We start from the raw sequence: 25,344 nt of genomic DNA, 5'->3' as shown, positions 1-25,344 counted from the left end.
TTAAAGCTCCAGCTTGATCTTGAGGTCCATCTTGGCCTTGTAGGGCTCCAGTAGGGGGCGCACCTCCTCAGAGAGGAACCTCGTCACCTGAGAGAGAGAGAGGATGAGAGAGGGAGAGGGAGAGAGAGGATGAGAGAGGGTGAGAGGGAGAGAGAGGGTGAGAGGGAGAGAGGGGTGAGAGAGGGTGAGAGGGAGAGAGAGGATGAGAGAGGGTGAGAGGGAGAGAGAGGGTGAGAGGGTGAGAGGGAGAGAGGGAGAGAGGGAGGGACGGAAGGAGGGTGGGAGAGGGAGGGAAGGAGGGACAGAGGGAGGCGGGAGAGAGAGAGAGAGGGAGGGAGAGAGGGTGGGAAAGAGAGGGAGGGAAGGAGGGAGAAAGGGAGGCGGGAGAGAGAGAGAGAAAAAGAGAGGGGGGGAGGGAAGGAGGGAGAGGGTGGGACGGAAAGAGATGGAGGGACGGACAGAGAGAGAAAGGAGGGGGTCGAGAGTTAGAGAGGTAGTGACAAGGATGGAGGAGGAGGTAGACCAGTAATGGGGGGTGGGGTGGGGTGGGGTGTGGTCTACCTGTTGGGGGGCGCGGCCTATGAAGGTGCGGGGCTCCAGCAGGGCGTCCAGCTGGGGCAGGAGGGGCAGGAAGTAGGGGTCCCCCTGGACGCGCTCCAGCAGGTCGTTGTCTCCGCCCTCCTGCTTCACCACCGCCGCCGCCTCCTGAGACAGCACACGGATCTTCTCATGGCAGTCCTGTTATAACACATGTCATTACACATGGTTATTACATGTTATTACATGGTTATTACATGTTATTACATGGTTATTACAGTCCTGAGACAACACCCGGATCTTCTCATGGCAGTCCTGTTATTGATTGATTGAGAATGTTTATTTTGGTCCCCTATACAATTCACAATACAGATATAGGAAAATGTACATAGTCACAATTTATAACATCAGGACCAAAAAGGTGTAGGCTGAAGCCGTGGCTTATTGCGCCTACCCTTGTTACATGTATGCATGACCCCCCATGAATGCATAATCAAAACATTGAAACTTTTATAAACAAAATGTCACTTACGCATGTCAACAAAAAGTAAAAAAAAAAAAAAAAAAAACTAATTATATATTTAAACCTCTGTTTTATACTTGTTAATCATCTTATTTTTAAATAATTTTTTTAATCCTTTTAATGTACTACACATTTTCATTTCCTTTTCAAAAGTATTCCATAAATTAACTCCTTTAACTGTTATACATCTTTGTTTTGCATTTGTTCTAATCTTTGTTTTCATAAACATACATATTCCTCTGAGTTCATAATTACTCTGTCTAACTTGAAATAGTCTCTGGATACAGTCTGGAAGCATCTTATTTTTTACTTTATACATTACTTGTGCCATTTTGAAGTCCACTAATTCTTTAAATTTGAGATCATAGGTGTTTATGAATAATTTGTTAGTTGGTTATTGATAGGCAGCTCTGTTTATAATTCGTATAGCTCTTTTCTGTAGTAAATAAATTGGATTTGTGATTGTTTTGTATGTGTTTCCCCACACTTCCACACAGTAGGTTATGTATGGAACTATTAGAGAACGGTACAATATGTGTAATGAATTTGGATTAAGTATGTCTTTCGTTTTATGCAGTATTGCAATAGACTTTGATATTTTAGTCTTTAAGTAGTTTATGTGTGTTTTCCAACATAGTTTGTGGTCTATAACAACTCCCAAAAATGTGTTTTCATAAACTCTTTCAATTTCAACATTATCTATCTTGATTTGTACTTGACTATTTATTTTTCGATTTCCAAATATCATAAGTTTAGTTTTTTCTAAGTTCAATGACAACTTGTTTGTGTCAAACCATCGTTTTATAGTTTTTAGTTCCGTTTCCACTGTATCCAGAAGCTGCTCCAAATCTTTGCCAGAACAAAATAAATTTGTATCATCTGCAAACAAAACAAAATTTAACAACTTGGACACATTGCAAATATCATTGATGTATAGAATAAACAGCTTTGGACCCAGCACTGAACCTTGTGGGACCCCACATGTGACCCTTAGCAGTTCAGATTTATCATTGTTTATTTGTACATACTGGTGTCTATTATCAAGATAGTTTCTAATCCATAAATTTGCTATCCCTCTAATTCCATATCTATCAAGTTTTCTTATTAATAATCTATGATCAATAGTATCAAATGCTTTCTTTAGATCTATGAATATCCCTACAGTATAATCTTTACTTTAAATTTTTGTGGATATTTTTTCAATCAATTCCATCACTGCCATTGTAGTGGATCGATTTGCTCTAAATCCAAATTGATGGTCACTCAGTAGGTTTTGTTTTTCTATAAAATCGTCCAGTCTTACTACAAACAGTTTTTCTAATATTTTTGAGAACTGAGGAAGGAGAGAAATTGGTCTATAATTGGAAAAACTGTGCTTGTTTCCATTTTTGTAGATAGGAATGACCTTTGCTATTTTCATTAGGTTGGGAAATATGCCGGTTTGAAATGATTGGTTACAGATATGAGTCAGTGGCTTTGCAATATATTCTATAATATTTTTTACTAGTCTCATATCTATGTCATTACAATCTGTAGATTTTTTAATTCTTAAATTTGGTTACCACATCAATCAGTTCCTTCTCTTCAATTTTCTTCAGAAATATGGTGTTGGTGTTTATATCAATAATATCTTCGTCTACAACGTCCTTCGTTATCGGGTCCACAATTTCATTTGCTAAGTTATAGCCAACATTGACAAAGTAATCATTAAACTCATCGACAATCTCTTTTGGTTTAGTTATGTTTAGTTTATCTTTATTAAAGTAATTTGGATAGTCCGATTTTTTTGTACCCTTTTTAATTATGCTGTTTAGCACTTTCCATGTACCTTGTGTATTACTTCTGTGTTGTTCCAATAGTTTATTATAATATTCCTTTTTATTGTATCTCATTATACTAGTTAATTTATTTCTGTACGTTTTGTATTTTTTTTCTGCTACCTTTGATCTGTTATAACATGGTTATTACACATGTTTATTACATGTTTATTACACATGGTTATTACACATGGCTATTACATTGTTATTACACATGGTTATTACAGTCCTGAGACAGCACCCTGATCTTCTCATGGCAGTCCTGTTATAACATGTTATTACACATGGTTATTACATCAGTCCTGTCAGGGTTATTACATCACACGGTTATTATACACAACATTGTTATTACATGGTTATTACACAATAGTTATAGACAGTGGTGTAGTCTAGTGTTTTCTAGTGGGTAGAAAGGGAAGAAAGCTCAGCATTAAGGGTTGGATTGGGGGGGTAAGACCCTGCGACATACCAGCGTCATGTCCAGGGGGTGGACTTGTACATCAAGTCGCCTCACGCTACGGAAACAGGAGATAGGCTCCTTCCCTATGGGCCGTTAGGCTCCAGAACCATCGGTTCTCAAGGCTTACTTACTTATGTGGTCTTGACTACCTGTCCACTTTCTCACCTGGTTCTTGCTCTCTCTTTCTCTGGTGTGCTGACTCCATCCTGCTCTCTCTCCTTCTCTCCCTCTCTATCCTCCTCTCTCCCTCTTTTGCTGTCAACCACAAGGCAAATATTAATCAACCAGAGTATTTATAATTTAATAAGGAGGTATACATTGATTCATATCAATTCATGACATCATTCTAATTGAATATTGGGTTGCTGTGGGCAATGCAGTCAGATAATGTCTTTACTTAGGTCTGGCCCACCCCCCCCAAGGCAATTGTAGGGGAAATACTGTACACATAATTGAGAGCATTCTGAACGACTGGTTATGTCGTTTTTACAGCAGAGTCTGAAACTGTCTCATCTGATCCCTCTTTCCAGTTTCAAGCTCTTGCTGAGAGACATACAGTGCGAGTCCATGATTTGTTCTTGCAATTAAGTTGACCCTCCCTTTTGCCCATTACTTTTTTGTTTTTTTTGTTTTGTTTTTCAGATTTTATCCCCCTTTTCACCCAATTTGGTAGCCAATTTAACCCAACTTAGCATCCAATTATCCCCTGCCTATTGCGAAGGATCCGCCGCCCGACCCCGTGGCCGGCAGTCCCAGAGGAGGCCGCCAGGCAGACTAGGCTGACTGGCTCCTCGAGCCCAGTACCGTTACTCCAGCACCAGACGGGGGCGGTGTTGCGCGACGGATCCTAGTCCAGAAATACTCCTATCCCACCCTCGGAAGCGGCCGGCCAATATGCCGCTTCCCGTGTGCCTCGGCCATATCTGGATCTGGCGAGCCGGGATAAGAACCCCGGCCCCGGTGGGCAGCATGCACTAGCGGCCAGTGCTTAGACCGCTACCTTTTGCCCATTACTGACCCCTCCCTGTCCCTAGATCTTTAGCTGTCTAGTTTTAGTTTAGTTTTAGATTATCTTAGTCTAAAACTAAAACTAGTCTAAAACAGTCTAAGATAATCTAAAACTAAACTAAAAGTACATAGTCTAAAACTAAAACTAGTCTAAAACAGTCTATGTAGTTTTAGTTTAGTTTTAGACTATGTAGGCCAGGTTTTTTATTGTATTTGTTTGTGGTGGATGTTGTATGCCTGTGAACAGGTCACACTTGTTTTTTACCTGTATAAATAAAGGTTAAATAAAAAATAAAAAAAATGTGTTAACAAACATGTCAGAAAGTCCGAAGTCAGTGCTTCGTAACACAGACGGGGTGAACTTTATGAATGAAAGTGTGAAAGTTCTGTCACAAAAAGCTGTTACGTATCCTCGCACATTTTGAAGTGGGTATACGGAAATCCTTGGCCTTTCCTAGTGGGTATATGGCGTAGTCCTGCGTATCACGTAGACTACACCACTGGTTATAGACGACATAGTAATAACATGACAAGTCCTGTTAGCACCACTAGGGGGCAGTGTGTACCTGTCTGTTGCCGCCTGCCTTCACCATGGCCATGATGATGTTCTCTGTGGCCATGAAGGGCAGCTCCTGACGGATGTGTCTCTCTATCACCTGGGAGGGGGGGATAGAGGGAGAGAGAGGGAGGGTGGCGGGAGAGAGAGAGAGGGAGGGAGGGGGTCGGGGGGGGAGAGAGAGAGAGGGGGGTGGGAGAGAGAGAGAGGGAGGGAGGGGGGAGGGAGAGAGGGAGGGTGGAGAGATGAGGGGGGAGAGAGAGAGAGAGGGAGGGAGGGAGGAGGTAGAGGGAGGGAGGGAGATGAGGGGGGGAGAGAGAGAGAGGGAGGGAGATGAGGGGGGGAGGGCGGCGGGAGAGAGAGAGAGAGAGGGAGGGAGAGAGAGAGAGGGAGGGAGATGAGGGGGGGAGGGCGGCGGGAGAGAGAGAGAGAGAGGGAGGGAGAGAGAGAGAGGGAGGGAGATGAGGGGGGGAGAGAGAGAGAGGGAGGGAGATGAGGGGGGGAGAGAGAGGGAGGGAGGGAGATGAGAAAGGAATCAAGCAGTGTGTGTGTGTGTGTGAGAAAGAAAGATAGTAAAAAAAAAAAGAGAGAGGGAGAGAGAGATACAGAAGAAATGTGAGTGTGACAGTTGCAACAGCGTTCTACTTCATCATAAGCCAACATTGACATCCACATCTCAGACATTTAGCAGACGCTTTTATCCAACGCGGCTTAGGACAAATACATTTGACTAAAGTAAGTGAGTCATCTGTCCATCAGTCATCATAGGGAAGTGTAATCTATGCTAGGAGCAGGGTCAGGGCCAGGGTTAGACCAGGGTCAGGGCCAGGGCCAGGGTTAGACCAGGGCTAGGAGCAGGGCCAGGGTTAGACCAGGGCTAGGACAAGGGCCAGGGCCAGGGTTAGACCAGGGCTAGGACCAGGGCCAGGGTTAGACCAGGGCTAGGAGCAGGGCCAGGGTTAGACCAGGGCTAGGACCAGGGTCAGGGCCAGGGTTAGACCAAGGCTAGGACCAGGGCCAGGGTTAGACCAGGGCTAGGAGCAGGGCCAGGGTTAGACCAGGGCTAGGACCAGGGTCAGGGCCAGGGTTAGACCAGGGCTAGGACCAGGGCCAGGGTTAGACCAGGGCTAGGAGCAGGGCCAGGGTTAGACCAGGGCTAGGACCAGGGTCAGGGCCAGGGTTAGACCAGGGCTAGGACCAGGGTCAGGGCCAGGGTTAGACCAGGGCTAGGACCAGGGTCAGGGTTAGACCAGGGCTAGGGTCAGGGCCAGGGTTAGACCAGGGCTAGGAGCAGGGTCAGGGCCAGGGTTAGACCAGGGCTAGGACCAGGGCCAAGGTTAGACCAGGGCTAGGAGCAGGGCCAGGGTTAGACCAGGGCTAGGAGCAGGGTCAGGGTTAGACCAGGGCTAGGACCAGGGTCAGGGTTAGACCAGGGCTAGGGTCAGGGTCAGACCAGGGCTAGGACCAGGGTCAGGGCCAGGATTAGACCAGGGCTAAGACCAGGGTCAGGGCCAGGGTTAGACCAGGGCTAGGACCAGGGTCAGGGTTAGACCAGGGCTAGGGTCAGGGCCAGGGTTAGACCAGGGCTAGGAGCAGGGTCAGGGCCAGGGTTAGACCAGGGCTAGGGTCAGGGCCAGGGTTAGACCAGGGCTAGGAGCAGGGTCAGGGCCAGGGTTAGACCAGGGCTAGGACCAGGGTCAGGGCCAGGGTTAGACCAGGGTCAGGGCCAGGGTTAGACCAGGGCTAGGAGCAGGGTCAGGGCCAGGGTTAGACCAGGGCTAGGACCAGGGTCAGGGTTAGGGTTAGACCAGGGCTAGGGTCAGGGCCAGGGTTAGACCAGGGCTAGGAGCAGGGTCAGGGTCAGGGTTAGACCAGGGTCAGGGCCAGGGCCAGGGTTAGACCAGGGCTAGGAGCAGGGCCAGGGTTAGACCAGGGCTAGGACAAGGGCCAGGGCCAGGGTTAGACCAGGGCTAGGACAAGGGCCAGGGCCAGGGTTAGACCAGGGCTAGGACCAGGGCCAGGGTTAGACCAGGGCTAGGAGCAGGGCCAGGGTTAGACCAGGGCTAGGACCAGGGTCAGGGCCAGGGTTAGACCAAGGCTAGGACCAGGGCCAGGGTTAGACCAGGGCTAGGAGCAGGGCCAGGGTTAGACCAGGGCTAGGACCAGGGTCAGGGCCAGGGTTAGACCAGGGCTAGGACCAGGGCCAGGGCTAGGAGCAGGGCCAGGGTTAGACCAGGGCTAGGACCAGGGTCAGGGCCAGGGTTAGACCAGGGCTAGGACCAGGGTCAGGGCCAGGGTTAGACCAGGGCTAGGACCAGGGTCAGGGTTAGACCAGGGCTAGGGTCAGGGCCAGGGTTAGACCAGGGCTAGGAGCAGGGTCAGGGCCAGGGTTAGACCAGGGCTAGGACCAGGGCCAAGGTTAGACCAGGGCTAGGAGCAGGGCCAGGGTTAGACCAGGGCTAGGAGCAGGGTCAGGGTTAGACCAGGGCTAGGACCAGGGTCAGGGTTAGACCAGGGCTAGGGTCAGGGTCAGACCAGGGCTAGGACCAGGGTCAGGGCCAGGATTAGACCAGGGCTAGGACCAGGGTCAGGGCCAGGGTTAGACCAGGGCTAGGACCAGGGTCAGGGTTAGACCAGGGCTAGGGTCAGGGCCAGGGTTAGACCAGGGCTAGGAGCAGGGTCAGGGCCAGGGTTAGACCAGGGCTAGGGTCAGGGCCAGGGTTAGACCAGGGCTAGGAGCAGGGTCAGGGCCAGGGTTAGACCAGGGCTAGGACCAGGGTCAGGGCCAGGGTTAGACCAGGGTCAGGGCCAGGGTTAGACCAGGGCTAGGAGCAGGGTCAGGGCCAGGGTTAGACCAGGGCTAGGACCAGGGTCAGGGTTAGGGTTAGACCAGGGCTAGGGTCAGGGCCAGGGTTAGACCAGGGCTAGGAGCAGGGTCAGGGCCAGGGTTAGACCAGGGCTAGGACCAGGGTCAGGGTTAGACCAGGGCTAGGACCAGGGCCAGGGTTAGACCAGGGCTAGGACCAGGGCCAGGGTTAGACCAGGGCTAGGAGCAGGGTCAGGGCCAGGGTTAGACCAGGGCTAGGAGCAGGGTCAGGGTTAGACCAGGGCTAGGACCAGGGTCAGGGCCAGGGTTAGACCAGGGTCAGGGCCAGGGTTAGACCAGGGCTAGGACCAGGGTCAGGGCCAGGGTTAGACCAGGGCTAGGACCAGGGTCAGGGTTAGACCAGGGCTAGGGTCAGGGCCAGGGTTAGACCAGGGCTAGGAGCAGGGTCAGGGCCATGGTTAGACCAGGGCTAGGGTCAGGGCCAGGGTTAGACCAGGGCTAGGAGCAGGGTCAGGGCCAGGGTTAGACCAGGGCTAGGAGCAGGGTCAGGGCCAGGGTTAGACCAGGGCTAGGACCAGGGTCAGGGTCAGGGTTAGACCAGGGCTAGGAGCAGGGTCAGGGCCAGGGTTAGACCAGGGCTAGGAGCAGGGTCAGGGCCAGGGTTAGACCAGGGCTAGGACCAGGGTCAGGGTTAGACCAGGGCTAGGGTCAGGGCCAGGGTTAGACCAGGGCTAGGAGCAGGGTCAGGGCCAGGGTTAGACCAGGGCTAGGGTCAGGGCCAGGGTTAGACCAGGGCTAGGAGCAGGGTCAGGGCCAGGGTTAGACCAGGGCTAGGAGCAGGGTCAAGGCCAGGGTTAGACCAGGGCTATGGTCAGGGCCAGGGTTAGACCAGGGCTAGGAGCAGGGTCAGGGTTAGACCAGGGCTAGGGTTAGACCAGGGCTAGGACCAGGGTCAGGGTTAGACCAGGGCTAGGATCAGGGTCAGGGCCAGGGTTAGACCAGGGCTAGGACCAGGGTCAGGGCCAGGGTTAGACCAGGGCTATGACCAGGGTCAGGGCCAGGGTTAGACCAGGGCTAGGACCAGGGTCAGGGCCAGGGTTAGACCAGGGCTAGGGTCAGGATCAGGGCCAGGGTTAGACCAGGGCTAGGACCAGGGTCAGGGTTAGACCAGGGCTAGGACCAGGGTCAGGGCCAGGGTTAGACCAGGGCTAGGACCAGGGTCAGGGCCAGGGTTAGACCAGGGCTAGGGTCAGGACCAGGGCCAGGGTTAGACCAGGGCTAGGAGCAGGAGCAGGGTCAGGGTTAGACCAGGGCTAGGAGCAGGGTCAGGGTCAGGGTTAGACCAGGGCTAGGAGCAGGGTCAGGGCCAGGGTTAGAACAGGGCTAGGGTCAGGGTCAGGGCCAGGGTTAGACCAGGGCTAGGAGCAGGGTCAGGGCCAGGGTTAGACCAGGGCTAGGGTCAGGGCCAGGGTTAGACCAGGGCTAGGGTCAGGGCCAGGGTTAGACCAGGCCTAGGACCAGGGGCCATTGGCAGTCATAATGCTAGAAGATTTTTTTTAAAGATTTTGTTATTTATTTATTTATAATTATTTATTTATTTACAGGGTTCCCACACCTTCTGTAACATCAGATTCAAGCACCTTTCAAGGACTTTGAAGACTCAATTCCCTCAAATTCAAGGACGCAACACAACGGCATAGTTTGAGACAGATCTAGATGAGCATTTATATAATAGGAACTATCCGCTCACAGACAACAATTAAAAAGAGAGGCTTGAATGTGTAGAACACTAGATGGTCTCTTGCCTTCTCTACCACAGCACAGCAAAACAATAAACATATTGTGAAATATGTGTAAAGTTAAGCAATAGACTTATTTACTAGTTGACGAGCTAAGTAAAACATTTTTGAATATATACATTTTTTTTTTAGAGAGAGAGAGAGAGAGAGAGGGGGATTCAAGCACTTTCAATGACTCATGTTTATTTTCAAAAACTTTTAAGACCTTGATTTTTTTTCCGCAAATTTTCAAGGATGTCAAGGACCCGTGGGAGCCCTGTATTTACAGTAGAGAAACTGTATGGGGGGGGGGGGGTAGAGTGGGGTTAGGACGGGAGCTGACAGGTTAAAGAACCTTCTCCTGGTTGTTGTGTGACCTGGTAACTAAAGGGGGGGTTGCCGTGGTGCCTGGTAACCAGGGGGGGGTTGTCGTGGTTACCTTGGGGTAGACCACCAGGCCCTCGGTGATTTTATGCAGGGTGCTGAGGATGATGTCTGCAGTCAGGAACGACTCTGGGAGAGAGATCCTCCTGTAGAGAGAGAGAGAGAGAGAGGGATGAGAGGGAGGGAGGGAGGGAGGGAGGGAGGGAGGGAGAGAGATCCTCCTGTAGAGGACAAAGAGAGAGAGAGGGATGAGAGGGAGGGAGGGAGATCCTCCTGTAGAGAGAGAGAGAGAGGGATGAGAGGGGAGGGAGAGAGGGAGGGAGAGAGAGGGAGAGAGACAGGGGGGGAGAGAGAGAGAGAGAAGGAGAGAGAGAGAGAAGGAGAGAGAGAGAGAGAAGGAGAGAGAGAGAGAGAGAGAAGGAGAGAGAGAGACAGAGAGGGAGGGACCGAGGGAGGGAGGGAGAGACAGGGATGAGAGGGAGGTAGGGAGAGGGAGAGAGAGAGAGAGACAGACAGAGAAGGAGAGTGTGGTACCCTGTCGTCCAGGGTTCTCTCCAGGATGTGTGTGTGTGTGTGTGTGTGTGTGTGTGTGTGTGTGTGTGTGTGTGGTACCTGTTAACGCTGTCGTCCATCGTTCTCTACAGCCACTGCACGGAGGCGGTCTGCAGCGGGTCGGCCAGCAGGGCGATCAGGTGACGGGCCAGGCTGCAGCACCTCTCTGACCGCACGGGGTAATGGTTAGGCTGGTAATGGTTAGGCTTGTAACGCTTGGCACTGGAACCTGGGGGGGGAGGGACCGCATGGGTCTTGATTTTCCCGCGGATACCCTGATTAACGAGTGAAACCAGGTGAGTATAGTAATGAGTGAAACCAGGTGAGTATAGTAATGAGTGAAACCAGGTGAGTATAGTAATGAGTGAAACCAGGTGAGTATAGTAATGAGTGAAACCAGGTGAGTATATTAACGAGTGAAACCAGGTGAGTATAGTAACGAGTGAAACCAGGTGAGTATATTAACGAGTGAAACCAGGTGAGTATAGTAATGAGTGAAACCAGGTGAGTATAGTAATGAGTGAAACCAGGTGAGTATAGTAATGAGTGAAACCAGGTGAGTATAGTAATGAGTGAAACCAGGTGAGTATAGTAACGAGTGAAACCAGGTGAGTATATTAACGAGTGAAACCAGGTGAGTATAGTAACGAGTGAAACCAGGTGAGTATATTAATGAGTGAAACCAGGTGAGTATATTAACGAGTGAAACCAGGTGAGTATATTAACGAGTGAAACCAGGTGAGTATAGTAATGAGTGAAACCAGGTGAGTATAGTAATGAGTGAAACCAGGTGAGTATATTAACGAGTGAAACCAGGTGAGTATATTAATGAGTGAAACCAGGTGAGTATATTAATGAGTGAAACCAGGTGAACATATTAAATCACTGGACTGAGGGACTCACCGATCTGCTCCTTCTCAAAAGGCTCCTCGATCTCCTTCAGGTTGGCCAGCAGACGGATGTCAGTGCAGATCTGAGCGAGAGGGAGGGGGAGGGAGGGAGAGTGAGGGGTGTAGAGAGAGAGAGAGGGGGAGAGAGAGTGAGGGGGGGAGAGAGAAAGGGAGAGGGAGGGGGGTAGAGAGAGAGGGAGAGAGAGAGAGAGGGGGGGGGGAGAGAGAGGGAGGGGGAGAGAGAGGGAGGGAGAGGGAGGGAGAGAGAGAGGGGGAGAGGGAGGGAGAGTGAGGGGGGTAGAGAAAGGGAGAGAGAGAGAGGGGGGGGGGGAGAGAGAGTGAGGGGGTAGAGAAAGGGAGAGAGAGAGAGAGAGAGAGGGAGCACTGGTCAACTATCGGACCACTATGTGGCAGACCTCCTCCCTGCCATACTACTATAGGACCACTATGTGGCAGACCTCCTCCCTGCCGTACTACTATAGCACCACTATGTGGCAGACTTCCTCCCTGCCATACTACTATAGGACCACTATGTGGCAGACCTCCTCCCTGCCATACTACTATACGACCACTATGTGGCAGACCTCCTCCCTGCCATACTACTATAGGACCACTATGTGGCAGACCTCCTCCCTGCCATACTACTATAGCACCACTATGTGGCAGACCTCCTCCCTGCCATACTACTATAGGACCACTATGTGGCAGACCTCCTCCCTGCCATACTACTATAGCACCACTATGTGACAGACCTCCTCCCTGCCATACTACTATAGGACCACTATGTGGCAGACCTCCTCCCTGGGGGGTCCGTCGTATCGGAGTGCAATTGTTGATGACGTGATTGGATAATAGAGCAGACAGTCGCATCACCTGACGTGGGAGGTTCAAGGAATAAAGGGGTGGCGACATTGGCCGTGAGTGACAGATGAGATCTCCTGCATACCAAGTAGCCATGTGTTACTAAGTACCGTCTATGGCTTAATCACTGGAACAAACAATAACAATAACAGACTTAGCGATGTTATTGGACTGATTTTCCTGCTTGGAAATACAGCTTATTTGATCAAAAGTATACTTGTGCTTTGTCTTTTCCTAAATGCCATTTATTTACATTTATTCACATGTTATTGGACTGATTTTCCGGCATTGAAATAAAGCTTATTTTATCAAAAGTATACTTGTGTGAGAGTGCTTTGTCTTTTCCTAAATGCCATTTATTTACATTTATTCACACAGAAATATGAAGATGTCTTAAGATGTCTTGAGATGTCTTGGAAATATGAAGAACACAATGAATGTCATAGTATTGTCTCAGCATTTTATTATTTAAAAAACAACATACACAAATACATAATCATAATGTGGATTACTAATTGATAGACATTTACAGGAAATTGCAGGAACTATTATAAATAGGAACAAAATGATTATGATGATTAAGGACTCTCAATACCTGACTCACTGCACTGTATAAATTGTAAATTGTAAATATGTTCTGTCTTGTCTTGTGGTTATGTGTGTTTCATGTCCATGTAATAGTCATGTAAAATGTGTGTATGTTTATTGACACTGCTTTTTGAGCTGTACCGAAAACAAATTCCACCGACCTAGGTCGTGTGGTCATTAAACTATTCATTCATTCATTCATTCATGTGTACAACATTATTATATGAACAAAATGATTATATGTACAAAACCTTTTGTAGGTAGGACACTATTGGACCTCTGCCCAAATCTAGTACTGAACCTGACCCCCCATGCTAAACCATTTGGAAGTACAGTATACTAGGACTCCAATTCAGACACACTGGGGGGCTGTCACAAATCTACTAACTCTAATTATGTAAAATACAAATAAATAAATAAACAAGAATGTGTTGTGTAACAACTCCCCCAAGATTCCCCTCCACCACAGAGAGACTAAACTGTCCTTCTGAAAGAGACTACACTGACATCCTCCATCCCAGACAGACTACAATGACCACCATCACAGTGTGACATGGGAGAGTTACGCCATATTAAGGCTGCCACGATTAGTCGACTAATCACGACGACGTCGACTACCAAAATCGTCGCCGACATATTTGGTAATCGCCGTAGTCGCATGTTTTTTTGGAGCTGAAATAAGCTTTTTTTTTTTTTTTTTTTTTTGCCTAGCACCAGGGGAGCCCCCCCTCCCAAATGTCGTTGTTTGGTACCTGTACTATATCAATGACAATAAAGACCATTCATTTCATTCGATAAGCATTCGTTTTTCTTCCCTGAAGCTGCCACTGGCTAGCGTCTCCCAGTGTCTTTGATGTACATGCGCACTGCGCAGTGTCGGTCATCCGGGGCACACGTGACTTCCCCGGAAAAACAAACAGAGAAATGTCTTCCTGTCCTCGTACCTCTAAAGTGTGGGAGCATTTCAACCACAACGTTGAAAAAAAGAATATAAAATGTAAAATTTGCAAAGCTGAACTCGCTTATCATGGCAGCACGTCTATGATGCGCGAGCATCTAAAAAGGAAGCACGTTGTGGCAGATGACGAGGCAGACGATGGCTCGTCTCGGTAAGCTAGTTAGCTTGTTATTGGCTAACGATATCGTTACGTTAAAAGCCTTCTTACATTATTTTACGTTGTCATCAAAGCGATACTTATCAAATAGCTAAAAATGTTGTCTTAACGTTACAGTGCTAAGAAGGCGCGTTCTACTATGAGATGAGTAATGCAAAGCAAAACTTTTGTACTCTGTACAAGTATTTATTTTTGTTTTTGTATTATTTTGGTTGCCTAGTGCCTAGCCTACCTCATTTTACTCAGCAGTTTGCACCCTCTACTACTCTTTACATTACATTACATGCAAGTGATGCCAGAAATAAATCTGCAAAGTTCATTAAAATATCTATTTTTGAGTGAACAATCATTTTAATTGTCTTTATTTTTAGTTAGCACATGCCTACAACAACAACTAACAACTTCAAGCTAAATTTAGAAGCTGATTTAGAAGATGATAGCTAAATAAGAGCGATTGAGTAATTGTGCGATAAGCTGTAATTTATGATCCGATTAGTCGACTAACCGTTAAAATAATCGGTGACTAGTCGACTATGAAAATAATCGTTTGTGGCAGCCCTACTCCATATGAGAGTGGAGAAACCTATTCTTCAGGTAGCATGTGTTCCTGATGTTGTGGACTACTCTTTTATTAACAATTTCACAGTATTGCCCATTGGTGGCAGTTGACTTCATACCTATCCCAACAAGTTGGCGTGGTTCCCAAAAACATTTATGATGTAGGAACAGGAGGGTGTCAGTGATGGCTGAGGGTGGGAAGAGAAGCTCCCTACTCTTCACAGCCTGTCAGGGGATCTTCTCTGTGGAGTGGCAGGAACACGGTCCCTTCAAACAGGAGCTGTGGATTCTCTGAAAATAAAAGACATCAAGTATTAAGGTATACAGGCTATAGATTCCCATCAATATTTTTAATACAAGGTCTTTCAGTAAGACTATTTTACCTGACATGGTAGCCCATATGCTTGTGATTTTCACCGGTTGCCTGTGGTTCCTGTCTTCATCAAGTAGGGTTGAGTTGGGTTGGCATTGTCTCCACATGTTTTTCTTTTTGTGGGTGCAGCTTTGTGGGTGCAGCACTGGCCAGAGAAGTCATTACACATCCTCTCCACCACCTCCTTCACCACCTCATCCTTGAACTACCAGAGAGAGGAGGAGGAGAGAGACATAAGGAGGAGAGAGACATAAGGAGGAGAGAGACATAAGGAGGAGAGAGAGAGACATGAGGAGGAGAGAGACATGAGGAGGAGAGAGAGACATGAGGAGGAGAGAGAGACATGAGAGTGAGAGAGGAGGAGAGAGACATGAGGAGGAGAGGAGGAGAGAGAGACATAAGGGTGAGAGAGGAGGAGAGAGAGAGACAGGAGGAGGAGAGGAGGAGAGAGAGACATAAGGGTGAGAGAGGAGGAGAGAGAGAAAATCATATTGGGCCAGAATAAAAAAAAAGATATATGGTCTGACAGACAGTACATATCATCTTCACCAATCATGTGTACATCTGAAACATTTGACAATCACCCATAACTAGCGCACTGTCCATAATGGACTAATGGGTGGATTCATACATGAATGAATGAATAAAGGATTAATTGAGTGGAGAGGCAGAGGTATAGGATAGGGCTTTCACACCGGCAAAGAACCGTGCCGAATACACGGTGCTGTAGGCGCGTGCAGTGGCCGAGGAGAGTGTACTATTTTCGGATAGACATATATGCATGCTCTCGGGGTTCAAAACATTACTTCCCGGGGTGCCAGAATGATGCCTGATGGCTCAAACTGACCGTATACTGATGGTGGAGTTATCCAGCATAGTCTTGTATTTTTACCCCCTTCCTAGCCGGTGTTAGAGAGTGTATCCCGGGCACCGTCTTTGTCCGCGGTAGGTGTTATTCGCGGACAAAGACGGTCCCCGGGTTACACTCTTTGCGGGTTAATAACGTCGCCTTACCGGGGCTTACGGTGAAAATTCAAATGTGTCCGGACAGGGGAGAGGACAGGGAATGTAAATCACTTTGAATGGAGTCGATTGGAGACCCCCATCGATGTCGACACTCAGGTGTCGACACTGCTCGGAGTGAAAAGAACTAGCTAACGCGCTAACTAGCATGCTTCGTGAAGGACATCGCTTCATTTACACAGAAATACTTTGACTTATTAAAAGAATAAGTACACACACAGTGTGTAGTAATTTATATCAAAATGACTTAGTTACTCACTCGTTTTGAAGGCTAGAGTCTGATCGCTTTTCTGCTCAGCTCGCTCTGTGCTGAAGGCGTGACTGTCTTCATTGAAACAGTCAAACCTCTGTGCTGAAGGCTGGACAAACAGTCAAACCGGTATCTGATTGGGATGTCTATACCCGGCTCTGCCATCTGATTGGTGTAGCGGGTATGGACACTGGCGTAGCGAGTATGGACACTGTCAATCACAACGCGTAGTGAGTATAGACATTGCACTACTGTAGACTCGTTGCCTGCGAACATACTACTATAGGACCACTATGTGGCAGACCTCCTCCCTGCCATACTACTATAGCACCACTATGTGGCAGACCTCCTCCCTGCCATACTACTATAGGACCACTATGTGGCAGACCTCCTCCCTGCCATACTACTATAGCACCACTATGTGGCAGACCTCCTCCCTGCCATACTACTATAGGACCACTATGTGGCAGACCTCCTCCCTGCCATACTACTATAGGACCACTATGTGGCAGAGTTCACCTGAGGGTGGTCTCACCTTGTGGACCGTGGCTCCCAGGCTGGCCAGGCAAGACAGGGAGTTGATGTCCACCTTACGACTGTACGTCTGACCTGTCACCAGGTAGGCCCTGCCGAGGACAAGACCACAAACTAGATATTAATAATAATAACAATAACAATCATAATCATAATACATTTTATTTGTATAGCGCTTTTCCTGCAAACGTTGCAGCTCAAAGTGCTTTAATCATTATATAAATCATCATTTAATTATTTAGTCATTTAAAGGCAATATTAAAAAGATGGGTTTTTAGTCTTGACTTGAACATATGTGCTGAGGTTGCATCCCTAATGTAAACTGCCAGTGAGTCACAATCTGGAGCATAAAATGAGAATGCAGCCTCACCAAATCTCTTCTTTTGTACATGTGGTACACAGAGAAAACCAGCGTCAGAAGACCTGAGAGCTCTATTGGGCTGATATGCTAGCAGAAGACCTGAGAGCCCTATTGGGCTGATATGCTAGCAGAAGACCTGAGAGCTCTATTGGGCTGATATGCTAGCAAAAGGCCTTTCAGATATTCTGGTGCTGTGCCAGTGAGAGCTTTATAAACAAGCAGAAGGATCTTGAAATCTATTCTGAACTTAACAGGAAGCCAGTGTAGAGTTTCTAAAATAGGAGTTATATGAGCTCGTCTGCTTGTTTTGGTTAAAACTCTCGCTGCTGCATTTTGGACTAATTGCAGCTGGCCAATAGAGTTCTTCGGAAGACCAGAAAGGATACTGTTAAAATAGTCCAAACATATATAATATAATATTCTAAAACAACATAAACAATATAAAGCTATTCTCTATTACTACTAGCACACATGAGGGGTCATTTGAGTAAATAAGTGTCTGTGAGTAAAGAAACATGCTATATCTTTGCACTCTATCACATTTCAGGACCCTCCTTTCATGACTCGTCCTAGATATGTGCGTTCTACCACCCAGTATCCTTACATGTTCTAAATCACACCAGGATAAGCTAGTATGAAGATATTTTGCTGTTCTTCTGTGTAGGAAGCAGGCTAACTTAAAAGGAGGCCAACTAGTGGTTGTTGTGTGTAAATGGCAGCTTGAGCATTGTAAAGAGGGGGTAATTTAGTAGTAAAAAGGGCACGGCTGTTCTAGTGTTAATAAGACAAATTTGTTTTAAAAAGCCTGGATTTCCCTTCAGCGACATTGATGGAACACCCCCCAGAGGCGTGAGAGGAACTCACTTAGTGAAGCCGGCCATTTCAGTGACCAGGCGGTCCAGCAGCTCCACCTGCAGGAGACACAGTTACACGCTTTTACTTTTTAGACATTTAGCAGACGCCTTTACCCAAAGTACATCTGTCTATGTGAGTGAATCATCTATCCATCTAGTCATCTAGTCATCATCAGAAAAACTAATTGCTGCTTTTTTCAGGGGGGCCATTGACCAGTCACAATGCTAGAAGGAAGAATTAATAATAACAATTATTCATTTATTTAAGTAGAGAAACTGTACAGGGGGGTAGAGGGGAGGTAGATGTCTTAGGGGGGGACAGTTAAGGTGTAGCCTGAAGAGATGGAGGTCTTCAGGAGGGACAGTTAAGGTGTAGCCTGAAGAGATGGAGGTCTTCAGGAGGGACAGTTAAGGTGTAGCCTGAAGAGATGGAGGTCTTCAGGAGGGACAGTTAAGGTGTAGCATGAGAGTATGAGAGAGTATTGTTGTTTGAGAGAAGCCAAGCACTGACTCACCACAATTAAAGATAAAACAACAAACAAAAATTCCCCCCCCCAAAAAAACAACTAAAATGGTGCTCACCTTATCATGGTCCCCCTGGAACAGCTGCAGGAAATGGGCCTGGGTGCCCGTGGTCCCCTTCACCCCCCGGAAACGCAGGTCGTCGCGGGCTCGCTGAAGGTTCCTCATGTCCATGGCCAGGTCCTGCAGCCACAAACAGGCTCTCTTACCTACCGTGGTTAACTGGGCTGGCCTGGAGGGAGGGAGGGAGGGTGGGAGAGAGGAAGGGAGGGAGGGAGGGAAGGAGGGAGGGAGGGAGGTAGGGAGGCAGGGAGGGAGGGAGAGAGAGAGGGATGGAGGGAAGGAGTGAGAGAGAGGGAGGGAGGTAGGGAGGCAGGGAGGGAGGGAGAGAGAGGGAGGGAGAGAGGTAGGGGGGCAGGGAGAGAGGGAGGGAGGGAGAGAGAAGATGAGAGAAGAGATTGTGCCCAGTAAATGTTAGACAGTGTGTGACAACATACCCCGCACTCCCCTACTCAGCGGACATTGTTTGACAAGGCAGCTACATTGACAAGGCAGCAGACATTGACAAGGCAGCTACATTGACAAGGCAGCAGACATTGACAAGGCAGCAGACATTGACAAGGCAGCACACATTGACAAGGCAGCAGACATTGACAAGGCAGCAGACATTGACAAGGCAGCTACATTAACAAGGCAGCTACATTGACAAGGCAGCTACACTGACAAGGCAGCAGACATTGACATGGCAGCAGACATTGACAAGGCAGCTACAGGAATGTTCTTCTCCAAACAACACAATATGACCACGGCAAACATAACCATTTCAGGGCAAAACATTAGTATAGTTCCGTCGTTCAAATATTTAGGGATCATCATTGATTCAAACCTGACTTTCAAAGAGCACATCAAGAAAGTGTCTGGTAGGGTGAAGTTTGGCCTGGCAAACTTCAGGTACATCAGAAGCTCACTGACCATGAGTGCTGCCAGACTATTCATGGACGCATCAATTATGTCGCACCTCACATATTGTTTGACAAGCTGGGGCCATGCATACAGCACTTCCCTAAAGCCATTAGCCACCCTATACAAGCGGACCCTTAAGGTCATGAACCAGAAGCCCAACAGCACACACTACTGTACCATCCTAGACAAATGTAAATACCTTAGCTGGGAAGACACCATCAAATACAAAAACATCTGTCTCATCCATAAAATTCTGCATAACAAAGCTCCTCCCCCGCTTAACTCTTTCATAAACCAGCGTGACCACAGCTTACGGCCCACCAGAAGCACCTCTCGTGGCGACCTTATAGTTCCATTCAGGAAAAGCACCTTCAGTAAGCAATCCTTCTCAGTGATAGCAATAGAAAACTGGAACTCACTACCCAACCAACTCAAAGACATACATACTTACTCCACCTTCACAACACACATGAAAGCCTGGCTGACACAGAACTATACTTGTCCTCATTAATCCCTCTCTGTGCTGCCTCCCCATAATGCCTTTTTTTTGTATGTTTTGTTTTGTTTAATGTATTGCTGTTTGTAAGTGCTTAATGTTGTGTGGCCTGTAATTGTCCTGTGGCTTATATGTGCTTGAAATGTCGATGCCCCCATAAGTGTGTATGTGGTGTTTGTTGTAGCCCCTTCAATCACCTCAGCTTGCTTACGTGTGTTTTTTGTCAAATGTGATGTTGGGGTACCTTGTCTCAGCCACGTGTTCTTAGAATATTTAAATGTTTTATTTTAACTAATGACGTTACTTTTCAGGATGCCATGTTGCAACTGGCCGGGGACTTCAGCTGAAAATTAGCCGACTAGGCTAACGCTGCCTTTTTTACTGTATTTTATATGGTTCATGTATTAGGATTGTCCTCGATATAATAAACTAATAAACTAAACTAAATTGACAAGGCAGCAGACATTGACATGGCAGCAGACATTGACAAAACAGCTACATTGACAAGGCAGCTACATTGACAAGGCAGCATACATTGACAAGGCAGCTACATTGACAAGGCAGCAGACATTGACAAGGCAGCAGACATTGACAAGGCAGCATACATTGACAAGGCAGCTACATTGACAAGGCAGCTACATTGACAAGGCAGCAGACATTGACAAGGCAGCAGACATTGACAAGGCAGCAGACATTGACAAGGCAGCTACATTGACAAGGCAGCTACATTGACAAGGCAGCTACATTGACAAGGCAGCAGACATTGACAAGGCAGCAGACATTGACAAGGCAGCAGACATTGACAAGGCAGCAGACATTGACAAGGCAGCTACATTGACATGGCAGCAGACATTGACATGGCACCTACATTGACATGGCAGCAGACATTGACAAGGCAGCAGACATTGACAAGGCAGCAGACATTGACAAGGCAGCTACATTGACAAGGCAGCTGCATTGACAAGGCAGCTACATTGAAGAGTAAAATGTGTCATGTTGAAAACGAGGCCTGTGAGATGCGCGCAGAACTCACTGGTAGTGTGTGAAGCCCAGGGTAGGGAGGTCCATGTATTTCTCCGCAAAATTGGACAGTCTGTCGATGACTCTGGCCAGCTATGGAGAAGAAAGGTCAAAGATCATCAGCTTTGAGAATTGAGAATTGAGAATTGAGAATTGAGAATTTGCCCAAAGCGATTTTCAGTAAGAGATTCCAGGGACAGTCTCCCTGGAGTAATTTAAGCCTGGTACACACATAAAGATAATCAGGCCTGGTACACACATAAAGATAATCTGGCCTGGTTCACACATAAAGATAATCTGGCCTGGTACACACATAAAGATAATCTGGCCTGGTACACACATAAAGATAATCTGGCCTGGTACACACATAAAGATAATCTGGCCTGGTACACACATAAAGATAATCTGGCCTGGTACACACATAAAGATAATCTGGCCTGGTACACACATAAAGATAATCTGGCATGGTACACAAAGATAATCTGGCCTGGTACACACAAAGATAATCTGGCCTGGTACACACATAAAGATAATCTGGCCTGGTACACACATAAAGATAATCTGGCCTGGTACACAAATAAAGATAATCTGGCCGATTTTGGCCCGATTTTCCCCCTTCCGACCAAGGACAGCAAACGCCCGATTATCGGATGGCTCTAAAGATTATCCTGAGTCAATTTCTCCCGACAATCAGCTCAGAAAATGGTCGGGGCCGACGATCGTAAATATTAAACGTGTTCAATATTTACGATCAAAAGTCCTCTTGTGTGTGGGCGAAATTATCAACTCCCGAGTCCGATTGTGACGTGGAATGGAATGTAGCCAATCAAGAAGCGAGCTGACTGACGCGTCTTCTTCTTTTCGTTCTTCTGCACTTTATTTGCCCTGTCGCACATGGCTGCCTCTACAGGTCAGTCAGGGTACTACTACCCTGATCACACCAGATTTCTGGCTTGGGGGACGAGACTCTAGACTGTCGTAGGACAGACCTTTATGTATGTGGTGTGCTGTATTGGGAATATCGGAGCACACCACACACAATACGATCAAAACTGTTCGATCCATGACTTTTTTATCTTCATGTGAGGGGTCCCTCTCAGATAAAAAAATCTGTTAAGATTTAGAAAATCTTTATGTGTGTACCAGGCTTTAGGGCTGAGTGCCTTATGCGGGGTACATAAGGAGGGAGGAGGGGGAGGAGGAGGGGGGGGGAGGAGGAGGGGGGGGAGGAGGAGAGGAGTGGGAGAGAGAGACAGAGAGCGATACAGACAGGGTGTGAGAGACAGAGACAGAGGGGGGGGAGGAGAGGAGAGGTGGAGGAGGAGGAGCAGATGGTGGAGGAGAGGAGAGGAGGACGGGGGAGGAAGGAGAGGGTCGGAGTGAGAGAGAGATACAGACAGAGTGTGAGAGACAGAGAGAGAGGGGGAGGAGAGGAGGAGGAGGAGGAGAGGAGGGGAGGAGAGGAGGAGAGGAGAAGGAGAAGGGTGGAGAGGAGGAGAGGAGGGGAGGAGGAGAGGGGAGGAGGAGAGAAATCAAATCATTACGTTTATTTGTCGTGTACACAGAATACAGCCGTAGGCGGTGCAAAGGAATGTTTAGGGAAATCTAACTCCTCAACTATGCAACAAAATGTGTGTGTGTGTGTGTGTGTGTCTGTCTGTGTGTGTGTGTGGGGGGGGGGGGGTGTCTGTGTGTGTGTGTGTGTGTGTGTCTGTGTGTGTGTGTGGGGGGGGGAGGGGCTTGGTGTCGGTGAACAGTCATGTGACATTGAAGGACAGAGTTACAAGGAGCGCCAAACAAGACCTGTCACAGAATTATGATCACGTTACTGGACATGGACTTACTGGGAGGGAGAGAGAGAGAGTGAGAGAGAGAGAGAGAGAGAGAGAGAGAGAGAAGAGAGAGAGAGAGAGAGAGAGAGAGAGAGAGAGAGAGAGAGAAGGAGGGAGAGGGAGAGAGAGAGAGGAAGGGGAGAGAGAGAGAGAGGGAGAGAGAGAGGAGGGGGAGTGAGAGGGAGAGAGAGAGGAGGGGGAGAGAGAGAGAGAGGGGGAGAGAGAGGGAGAGAGAGAGGGAGAGAGGGGGAGAGAGAGAGAGAGAGAGAGAGAGAGAGAGAGAGAGAGAGAGAGAAGCCTAACACTCAGGGTCTGTCTCCTATTACTTTAAACATTTTACACTGACTATTTTAAACACACACCCCATAACCTAACCAACTCCAACACACACACAATTATGGAGGGGTGTGTGTGTGTGTGTGTGTGTGTGTGTGTGTGTGTGTGTGTGTGTCTGGTGATGGTGGTAACTTCTCCAGTTGTTACATTGATGTTCCCTTGATCAGGAACGTACAGAGAGTTCCACACAATCAGCTGTGTTTTTCAGGACCTGAGATGCCCTGAGGCCACACACACACACTTTCAAATTTTTGCTCGCGTGATATCCACACAAAACATGTGAGTGATTAGATGACAAGTAGACTAGTGTATATATATACACACACACACACACACGGCTACTAATAGGCGAAGGCCAGGCTCAGATGTCCTCCTCAGTCAGCGAGGTGGTCCTGTGTGTGTGTGTGTGTGTGTGTGTGTGTGTGTGTGTGTGTGTGTGTGTCCAGACCAGACGAGCTGCTGCATGTGACAGACGGGCTGCTAACACTTAGCCTCCCCCCTGCCTCCCCTAACCTGTCTCCCCCCTACCACCCCTAGCCTCCCCCCTGCCTCCACTGTCTCCCCCCTGCCTCCCCCCTGCCTCCCCTAGCCTGTCTCCCCCTGCCTCCCCTAGCCTCCACCTGTCTCCCCTAGCCTGTCTCCCCCCTGCCTCCCCCAGTCTGTCTCCCCTACCTCCCCTAGCCTCCCCCCTGCCTCCCCTCTGCCTCCCTAGCCTCCCCCCTGCCTCCCCTAGCCTCCCCCCTGTCTCCCCTAGCCTCCCCCCTGCCTCCCCTAGCCTGTCTCCCCCCTGCCTCCCCTAGCCTGTCTCCCCCCTGCCTCCCCCCTGCCTCCCCTAGCCTGTCTCCCCCTGCCTCCCCTAGCCTGCCTCCCCCTGCCTCACTTGCTTAGTCAAATGTATCGATTGTAAGTCGCTTTGGAATTAGGCGTCTGCTAAATGTCTGAAACAATGTAAATGTCGATGTAGCCCAACATCTGACACAGGGTTCCCAGACCTTCTGAAACGTCAAATTCAAGGACTTTCAAGACTCAATTGCCTCAAGGACCCAACACAGCATAGTTTGAGACAGATCTAGATGAAAATTTATATAATAGGTAACTACAACTCTCTGCTCACAGACAACAATTAAAAAGAGAGGCTTTTGAATGTAGAGGCTTGAACACTAGATGGTCTCTAGAATTAAGTAAAACACTTTTTTGGAATATATATATTTTAGAGAGAGAGAGTGAGAGAGAGAGAGAGAGAGAGAGAGAGAGAGAGAGAGAGAGAGAGAGAGAGAGAGAGAGAGAGAGACACAGAGAGAGAGAGAGAGAGAGAGAGAGAGACAGAGAGAGACAGAGAGACACAGAGAGAGAGAAAGAGAGAGACAGAGAGTAAGAGAGAGAGAGACAGAGAGAGAGAGAGACAGAGAGAGACAGAGAGTAAGAGAGAGAGAGAGAGAGAGAGACACAGAGACACAGAGAGAGACAGAGAGAGACAGAGAGTAAGAGAGAGAGAGAGAGAGACAGAGAGAGACAGACAGAGAGAGAGACAGAGGGGAATTCAAGCACTTTCAATGACCCATGTCCATTTTCAAAAACGTTTTGTTTTTCTCAAATTCACAAACTTTCATGGATTCCTACTAGGACCCGTGGGAAGCCTGCTGACAGCTTGTTTAAACGTCTGGTTATAATAGTACAAGTCCTGTTCATTCAAAAGGTCCCCGGGACTATAATTAGAGCAGGAAACGTGATAGGGACCTCATTGATGGTCGCAATGTTTTGGGGTTTTGTTTGTTTGTTTCTTAGTTGTTTTTGCTTTCAGAGAGAATTGCTGTTGTAGTACATAAAGTAAGCACAAATAAAGTATGTCAACAAGGTGAAAGCTGGTGAAATTGGCGCCTCTCGGGACACCAGCGGCGAGCGGTACTTCATGTGCTCGTCGTCCGGAGGTCCCTCCATGGCTGGGTGTCTGTGTGCGGTGAGTGTTTCCCAACCCTCTCCTCGGGGCACCCCAGCCGCTCCACATTTTGATCTGTTCCACCACCAGCACACCTGATTCAACTAATCAAGTACAAACCATAATTGCTTTGTACTTGATTAGTTGAATCAGGTGTGCTGGTGGTGGAACAGATCAAATGTGTGGTGCGGCTGGAGTGCCCCGAGGAGAGGGTTGGGAAACACTCTGGTGGCCCTGGACAGACAGGAAGAGAGGCGTAGTAGTGCAGTTCGGGGGTGTAGTGGTGCATCATGGGTAGTGTAGTTACCTGGGCGTAGTAGTGTAGCGGTGCATCATGGGTAGTGTAGTTACCTGGGCGTAGTAGTGTAGTTCGGGGGTGTAGTGGTGCAT

The 25,344-nt window shown here is 48.1% G+C and overlaps 1 pseudogene across 1 annotated transcript; it reads right to left on the bottom strand.

The window, feature by feature from the left end:
• Positions 1-25,344, bottom strand: LOC308150833 (adenylosuccinate lyase-like; annotated as a pseudogene). The gene is made up of 11 exons: positions 25,306-25,344; positions 20,864-20,943; positions 18,432-18,603; positions 17,860-17,906; positions 16,636-16,726; positions 11,346-11,415; positions 10,503-10,671; positions 9,946-10,036; positions 4,912-5,001; positions 562-738; positions 1-87 (listed from the first exon to the last, which is right to left on the bottom strand). The product of its transcript is annotated as an adenylosuccinate lyase-like (transcript).

Source organism: Nansenia antarctica (genome assembly GCF_963989245.1).
Source record: "Nansenia antarctica genome assembly, chromosome: 2".
Lineage (NCBI taxonomy): Eukaryota > Metazoa > Chordata > Actinopteri > Argentiniformes > Microstomatidae > Nansenia > Nansenia antarctica.
The sequence above is the reverse complement of the archived record's forward strand: the minus strand, read 5'-3'. Positions and strand labels throughout refer to the sequence as shown.